This window comes from Aplysia californica, unplaced genomic scaffold (genome assembly GCF_000002075.1).
Source record: "Aplysia californica isolate F4 #8 unplaced genomic scaffold, AplCal3.0 scaffold00911, whole genome shotgun sequence".
NCBI classification, from domain to species: Eukaryota; Metazoa; Mollusca; class Gastropoda; order Aplysiida; family Aplysiidae; genus Aplysia; species Aplysia californica.
The window spans coordinates 85888-94882 of NW_004798181.1; the positions used below are offsets into that span (position 1 = coordinate 85888).

General features: G+C 39.8%; 1 protein-coding gene and 1 long non-coding RNA gene across 2 annotated transcripts in view; both read left to right on the forward strand.

Moving 5' to 3' along the window:
- LOC101863549 overlaps positions 1-640 on the forward strand; it is a 2681-nt gene extending 2041 nt beyond the window's left edge. Inside the window, exon 3 of the long non-coding RNA XR_221075.3 lies at positions 330-640. This is a non-coding gene — a long non-coding RNA (uncharacterized LOC101863549). The remainder of the gene's footprint in view (positions 1-329) is intronic.
- LOC101863701 (zinc finger protein 493) overlaps positions 1-8995 on the forward strand; it is a 25075-nt gene that overhangs the window by 11464 nt on the left and 4616 nt on the right. The gene's annotated exons all lie outside the window — the stretch shown is intronic.

Below are 8995 nucleotides of genomic sequence, written 5' to 3' on the forward strand. Positions count from 1 at the left end.
CCCCCCCAATCCCACTGATGTTTTATTGTTTTACCTTCAGTCTCAATCCTATTTTATTCTCCATGTTCTCTCCTCTTTGTCAACTACAGTATAACACAGATAGGTCAAACACAGAACACTCAAAATCATGCATCCGTCGAAGTGTGCCTGTGGTCCTGCTGGGGTTTTTTCTTCTTCTTTATCTTTGTAAGATATGCTTCGAACTATGGATCCCTCGAACTACCGAAGCTGGTCCCGACGAATTTGAGCTATCCTTGTTATACTGTATGTGCAAAGAAATCACCCATCCAGCGCTTTCAGTTTTCCTTGAATTGTTTGCTCCCATTCAGGTTCTAGCCCCAGAAGCAGATGAGTGCAGCGTGTGAGGTTTTGCCGTTGCAGTGGAAGCCACTTCCCACGGCCGCTGACAGAGGACATTGGTTGGGAGCATGGAACATTTATATTTTTTACCATAATATGATGTTGTGTGCCCAACAAGGGAAACAGCTCTACTGTTCATCCTTGAGGAGAGCTCTTCATTAAAGGAAACTGCACTGGGTTTGCGGCGGCTAATCAACATGGCGTGTTAGTTGTTCTGTGTCTTGTATTATATTTGGTCGCTTTTAAGCACAAGTGAGCTATCCCAAAAAATGCTGTTTTGAGAAAATGGAAGGTAAAGTTTTTGGACCCTTGTTCAGTTTCTTTAAAAGACAAGGAGAGTTTTCTCTATAACCAAACAAATATACACACCAAAGAAACCAAACTTCTCCTAGATAGGTAGGGCGCTGCCCACTAATGGTGCACCGGGTACGTCAAGATTTCTGAAAAGCTTCCAAAATCTGGGTTAGCCCGCTTATACTCAAAAGCGACCATTTAAGGTATCTATGGTCTATCCTGTTTGATATCTACCATCCTCACCTTTACATTTAAGGTATCTATGGTCTGTCCTGTTTGATATCGACCATCCACACCTTTACATTTAAGGTATCTATGGTCTGTCCTGTTTGATATCGACCATCCACACCTTTACATTTAAGGTATCTATGGTCTGTCCTGTTTGATATCGACCATCCACACCTTTACATTTAAGGTATTTATGGTCTGTCCTGTTTGATATCGACCATCCACACCTTTACATTTAAGGTATCTTTGGTCTGTCCTGTTTGATATCGACCGTCCACACCTTTACATTTAAGGTATCTATGGTCTGTCCTGTTTGATATCGACCATCCACACCTTTACATTTAAGGTTTCTATGGTCTATCCTGTTTGATATCAACTGTCCACACCTTTACGGTAGATTCTACCCATCTGTGCTCTCCCTCCTGTTGAACCACCTACCATGGAGAGCAGGGAGAGGATGTTTTTATCTGAAGCTGCAATGTGGGTGGTTGGCGGGTGCTCTGGTGTGGTTTGCTCCTTCTTTCCTATGAAACAACTATCGTCTTTATCTCTTCTCCTTTTTTTATGTTTGTTACTCTCTTGTAACACCTCGAATCTTCGGCACTTATATGACCTTATTGTGTTTCAAGTGCCGTAAAACTCTTACTAAAACAAAACGAAGCTGTAATGGCTTTACTTACCAGGGATGCCAACTCTCCAGTTTTTCCGGCTTTTTCCTGCTTTTTCCTACTCTTACAAAGGAAAGGGCAATGGTAAGAGAAATGTTTTTGTTTGCTCATTGAAAGATTTTACAAGGTTCGGTTTAGGTGAGATGTGATGCTCCGCTCATTTTCAGGGTTTTTTTCAAAAATCATTTGGCATCCCTGACTAATTCATTCAGTGCTGAGCGCCCCAGCAGTGAACTCCCCTCATATACTGGGCAATTTTGTTATACGGATATAAGGGAACATGAAATTAGGTCTTCCCAGGAAAATCAATCAAAACTAGCCGGCTCAATGGCTATTTGAGCAGGAAAAAATGTCTCCTTGACCTTTCTTATAATAATGCTTCGTGATTAGTTCAAATAACTTGGTATGGATTAGATAGAGTAATTTTTTCTGTAAAGATATTGAGGCAGAATGGGAAAATATCTTCGCTAGTGTGCGGGTGAGGCTCAAGTTTCGCGAGTATTCTCGTCTGTAGCACTGTATGAGTTAACCCTTACAACTCTGAGTATCCTGAATTACAAAGAGACAATAGGAAAAATTAGATTGTTTCATTGTTTTATTTACTGTGTCTTTAATGGTTGTCAGATTTTACTGAAATTTGAATATGTTATGTATATTATGAATGCACAGTCTGGACAAAAGGGGACAAAAGATTAAAACACTAGATTTTTGGACCAACTCTATGAGTTAAGTCTTGTGTGTGAACCCCGACTCCACTACGGTCAAAGCATCATTAGACCCAGCTGTAGATCTAGCCTCTGGTAGCTCTATCATTTGTGATCCCTTGTCATTTCCTCTATCGTCACAATCATCATCAATGGTATGCGAAACATTGCTATCGTCTTCAACAGTCAGTCATATCTATCGATATGTCCTGCTGGGAATCATCATCTGGATCTGGTTCAGGATCAAATATGTCGAATGTATTGCCACCTGATGGGCCTGGCAGTGAAAAGTATCTCGTTTTAAAAAACAGCAACTTGCAAATATATTCCAAACTTTTGGTATAGAGCTGCTCTCATGACATTATCGATACTTTCTGCTGGCGGCAGAGACATGTGGAGTTACACTCCAAGTTTCTAGCACTGTAGCCCTGGGAATTAAACAATAAAGTTGACCAGCAGTTACCAGCGGTGTAGAGTTTTAAGGGGTAAAATAATTGTTTTCCATTGTCAGTCACTTTTCAGATTCCGTTTTGTGATTGAGCTCTCTCTGTATGGTTAGATCTATTAATAATTATTACTTACAACTCTTTATCCTTTTTAATGTTGAATGTCTTAGTTTTTAGATTAACCTGAAGAACTTTGAATCCATGCGCAAAATGTGTTTGAAACAGGATTTTCTCAATCAGCCAGGGTCCCTGCTAGGTGTCGCTTTGGTTGGTTTGACTTGGTGGACTTACTCTATGCCTATTTTGCCAACATCTTCAAAATTATTATTGTCTTAAAAGAAATAGTGATACATGGAAATGGAGTTGCCTATGACATTATTTTGTGTGTGTGTTTGTTAACGATGCGCCGCTTACATTAAAAAAAAACTCTTAACAATGTCCTTTTATGGACTATGAATGAATTTCTTATCTCTTATTGTGAGTATGTGAGACTGTGGCTTGGATCAGCGGTAGCCAATGGAGCAATCTAGAACAGATTTATTGTAGGCCTACATTCTTCCTAGAGAGCTAGCTATAAATAAGTAATTTGTAAAGAATTAACTGAGGTTTACTCATGTTCAAATCTTAAATTTTACATCTGCCATTGGATGACCTGAAGATCATGAACATCACATTCACTTTAAAATGCAAATTGTCTGTAGAAAGGACTTTAAAAATGTAATTCTAAGCATTAAGTTTCACAATTTGAGGTATATTTGGCCTAGTGGTTAGGCTACCGGACTTGTACTTGTAATTGTGAGGTTGCGGGTTCGGGGGTTTGAGCTGCGGGCCCGACGTTGTGTCCTTGGGAAAGGTACTTTACATGAATTTTCCTCTTTTCACCCAGGTGGGAATGGGTACCCGGCCATAGACAGCAAAAGATTTTGTCAGTATGTTAGTGTTTTAGCGCCTATAAATGGCTGCTTGCACTGTATGCTTTCCAGGAAGTTGAGTTTGAGGTTGTTTCAGAATGCTCTCAGGTCTGCTGGGGTAATAGTATAGATTGTGAAGCGCATAGAGCTTGCTGTTAAGCAGGGATTTGCGCTATACAAATGCTATCTATTATTATTTATTATTATTATATTTCACTTAAACTCGCCAAAGCGCTCATATGACCTAATGCAGTTGCGAGCGCCGTAAAACCCTATACTACTACTACTAAACTCGCCAACAGTTCGTCTCTTCTTTCATTTCGTATCGTTCATAATGTCCTGTAACAGGTTCTTTTTCTTTTTCCTCTTTATCTGTAACCTCTGTTCCCATGAATAGTGCTCATTGACTTTCTATAGATAGTTTGAATACATCTTAGTGTTGGTGTTCCTAGTGCTTTTTGTTTTACCTGTTTACAACAACTTGCAAATTTTTTTTTGTCTGGTAACAAATAAGACTGAAATCCCATTTTGTTACCTTTTCCTGCATTTATTTTCTCTTTTCTTTTCGATTTTTAAAAAATTTATGGTTTGGTCATTTTGTACTGAATAACAATATTGGTAGAACCTACAAAATCCTTGTTGATTTATGCTATTAAAACTTCTCAGTGTCTGTTAATCAAGACCTTGTAGCAGTTGTATTGTATATGTGTCACTTGCAATAATATTTTAATATTGAAGTTTTGGCATGTGTTTGTCAATTGGAATAATTAAATGGTTTCATGAAAAATATTTGCAGATTTCTTTTATTTTGTCTTGTGTTTAATGTATGTATTGTGTTTTGTTACATTTAAGACCGAAAGTGATATATACATTGTATATATGACACACAAACTGGAATATATATGAAAAACCACAATAGCCACTGCTCCAATTTTTTCTGGGAATGACCCTTCATAGTATGAGAAATACCTCACATAAAAGGCAAGTTTCTGGCATCTTCTTTTAAAAAATGGATGCTTATCTTAGATTTTATCCCACACATTGGTGGATTGACCCATATTTATGTCTATGTTATAACTATAACCGTAACTTTGTAACACATGTAACTTAATATAATATAATATAATAGATAAATATACCCCCAAACAATTTCACAATTAAAAATGAAATACTGTATAACACAGGCAGGTTGAACACAGAAGACTCGGAATCATGCATCCGTTGAACTGTTTTTCTTCTTTATCTTTATAAGACATCCCTCGAACTACGGATCCCTCGAACTACTGAAGCCGGTCCCGGTGAATTTGGGCTATCTGTGTAATACGGTACTTTCCATGAAAGTGTTGAGGTGTAGGAAGGACTTAACGAGCGAGTGGGCGGTTGGCGGGTGCTCTGGTGTGGTTTGCTCCTTCTTTCCTATCAAACATCTGTCGTCCTTATCTTCCTTTCTTCTTTTTTATGTTTGTTACTCTCTTGTAACACCTCTAACCTTCTGCTTTTGCCCCTCCATGAAGGAAAAATCTGGCCCTCATTCAAACCATTGGGATTGAGCAAAATTTTGCGTATTGTGCTTTGTTCTTTACAATATTCATTATGGTTATGATTTATAAGTTGTACACTGAGACAAAACCGGACTAAATGAGAAAAGTGCACCACTATGAAAGTGGAACGAACTCAGTTGCCTGAAAAGGGTAGTTTGAGCATGTGTGGCCTAAATAAGCTAAACCCCCCTCCCTTACCTTATTTAGGCCACAGTCCACTGTGGCCTGAATAAGCTAAACCCCCCTCCCTTACCTTATTTAGGCCACAGTCCACTGTGGCCTAAATAAGCTAAACCCCCCTCCCTTACATTATTTAGGCCATATGTGGCCTAAATAAGCACTCCCTAGTATTATACTCTATTTCGTAGTGGTCGCTTGTTACGGAATTCCCCCTGAGTTGTCGATAGGAAATAACTCAGTTCATATCAGTTATTGTTAAAAAAAAAGAAAAGAAAGAAAGGTCTCTGAATCTTGTAGATTGGGGTCGAATTCATGTGTAAGTTACTAGTGTCTTTCAGCCGCACCCGTGATCTTCTGGTAGGAAAGATCTACACCTAGCCTTCTTGGACAAGGGTGAAAAATCTTGAAGGTCCCGTGTACATGTACAAGTTGCGCTCGTTAAAGCTCCCTTGGTGGTATAAAATCGATAAAAGTAGGGTTCGGCCGCCTCCGGGCAAAATTCAAATTTTCCTACCAACTGAAAAATGTTTGATGTGTCCTGCGCGCTCATATGACCTTATGCAGTTGCGAGCGCCGTAAAACACTTACCCAATAAAAAGCAACTGACTTTATGATGTTTTTCTCAAGAAACAATGCTTTCATTACTGGCACCCAGATTCTTCTCTGTGCATTTGAGAGATGTGAACGTAGAACTCAGATGTAAACACCTAACATGGAATGGGCCTAAGTTATGTCGATGGGTGCTGAATAAAAATAGGATAAAATGGAAAACAGTAAGTTTCCATCTAAGAGCCCACCGCTTACGGTCCCAGTTTGCTTAAGATCCCGCCGTTTAAAAAAAATAAAATTTTTACTACATGTACACTAACTAAAGTCACCCCTAAGATCCTGCTCAGAATGATCACATTCGGCTAAAATCCTGCTTTGCTGATCATATTTTACAGAACAAAAACCTGGGCAGGAACCTGGGCAGGAATGCCGTGAAAGTTTGCAATCATTGAACTGCCTGTTGCGTCACAGAAAACCCCCTCTCGTGAATGTGATCAGATCTGGTTGTTAATCCCGATGGAACGGTTCAATGTTTGCCCCAGATGTGATCACACGGAGGTGTGAACTCGTCAATGTCTGTTTTTCCCCCAAAATATGGCACTCGCATTCTGAACTGTCCATCTAAACTTCCACGACAAGCTGGGTGGGTAGGGCCTACAAGTCCGCATAAGACGGGATTAAATCGAAGGGTGACCTTATTTAGGCCACATATGGCCTAAGCTAACCCCCCCCCCCCCAACCTTATTTAGGCCACATATGGCCTTTACAAGCTACCTTATTCTTCTTTTTCAAAGTATTGTGCATACATTTGTGTGAAACTATATTTTCTGCTTTCAAGTACATAAAAATGTTTATAAAGTCAAGCAAAATGTTCTTTGCAAAAATAGTAGTAGGACCAATGGAGCATTTAATAAACTGCGGAAAGATGACTAGAAAGTAATAAAATCATTTTATGATCTTCACTTGCACTTGCAATTTTTTTGACGAATTATAGTCTGCCTCTTTATCTTATCCCCCCCCCCCCCCCCCCCCCCTACTTTTCTTCACTATTCATGACAACTGTATTGTTTTAAGTTACAGTGGAGTCCACTTATAACGAGTCCTGAAACAACGAGAAGTCTGCTATAAAGACACTATTCTAATACCCCGTTTTTTCCCTTCTTTATCTTTGTAAATAAAATACTGCTATTGCGCAATCAGACCGTCACGCAAGTTGTTTATAACGGAATATTGCTGCTGCTGTGCTCAGGCACAGACAAATTAAACATTATTATAAAACCTTGCCAGTTGAGAAAGTTGTCGGTGATCCAGCGAAACAAGGAATGGGAGAGCCCACGCGAACCAGCAATGAAGTATGAAGGCCGGAGCGAATGAGTGGAGAGGGTGTGGCATGCGCAGACACAAGCAGAACGCATGGCGTGATAGTAGGTACCAGAAACTAAATTTTTCAAACTAACTGTATGCCAAATTTATCTGTTCCATTTGAAAGGCCTATATCCACTGAGCGTTTTGGTACCATTCTTTAACCTCTCCGTCAATTTTTAAGAAAATTGTAGTTGTTTAAAATTTGATCAAATTTGTTAAAGTCAGTCACTGGCTGCAACCCCATGTTTGACAGACAATAACAAAAGTACCAAGTGCACTAAACATATCCACATTAACAGAGCACAATCACTATAACAAATATATGGAGCCTAATTTTTTTCAAGACTGTGAGATCTTTACAAATCAGTATTTTATCGCCTCAAACACGATGATCTGTCGTTATTTCGACAAAAACACCGAGCGTTGACCCGGCGTCGCACTGGCCCCCGCGGCGAGCGAGTCGGCTCTATACTGTAGTGTACCCCGCGTGCGGGGTCACATGCTTTCCGAGTCTCGCGGAAGGATTGATGAAGAATAATTCCAAGTTAATAACTTTATTCTAATAGAAAATGAACTGATCTTTTAATTGAATTCAGTTATAAGTCGGTATTATACATATTTTGTGTAAAAAGGGATCTTTAAACATTTTGACCGTATTTTTAAAAGCTTTCTTTAAAGACGCCAAAGGCTTAACTTATATCACGGGAAAGCCCGTTTAAAGCTCTGTAGTTCTCCGCCAATGAAAAGACGGTATTTAATCATCCCTCGTTCCGCGAAGCATTTGAATGCACGCGTGTCAATTTTTCAACCGGCCGACCTCGCATTCCGACCGCGAGGGGCTTCGCTTCCGTCGGCGATTCTCCAGCTCCTAATGATCGGACATATAAACAACTTACACCATTGTAACGAGGAAAAGCTGAACTTTTACAAGGTGTACGGCATTTGGTGTTTTACAGCGAAAGAGCAAAGAAACCCCGATTTTACCGATACCACGCGGTCGGAAGGCTGCGAGTGCCCGCGAGGCCGTGTTTACGCTACCTAGTGATGATAGGCCAGCCCAGTCTAGATTATCTAGGCATACCGTGCCTCTCACTTCTCTGGTGCGGAATGGAGAGGTCACAATGCTGTGATAGATGGATGGAGTGAATGTATGACGTGCGCGAGCAGACGCAACGCGCCACAGGGTGGGGTGGGGTGGGGGACAACACTGCCGGCGAGTTATCCTAGAGCCAGAGCCCTTCTTTCTGATCGCAAGGCCGATTTGTCAACATTGCTAGTGCTAGAGAAAGAAACCTGATTCAATTTTTGATCAAGTAAGACCTTGAGATCATGTTGAACAAATCATCATGAGGGGAAATACAAAAAAGAATAAACAGAACGCCAAATCATAGATTAGGCCTACTTTACTATTTCCCTTGAATTTATTACTGGATCCCTTGTAACGAGAATCCTGCTATAACGGAATTTTCGCACCGGTCCCCTCCCTCTCGTTATTACAGGATTCCACTGTATTATCAATTAGATCTAGCAATTTTCGTTAATTAGCACAAAATCCCAACCCATAATATTAATAACCATTAACCAATACAGGTTTCTTCTAACAAGGGAAATAACCAATTTTTCATTTAAATGAGACTTGTTACGATGATTACTTCCCTTTAGTCACATGTTTAATGAAAATTAATGAATAAAAACGTGAAAAACTCTGTTCTCTACTAGTAAGTTTGCTCAAAACAGATTTTAAAGGGG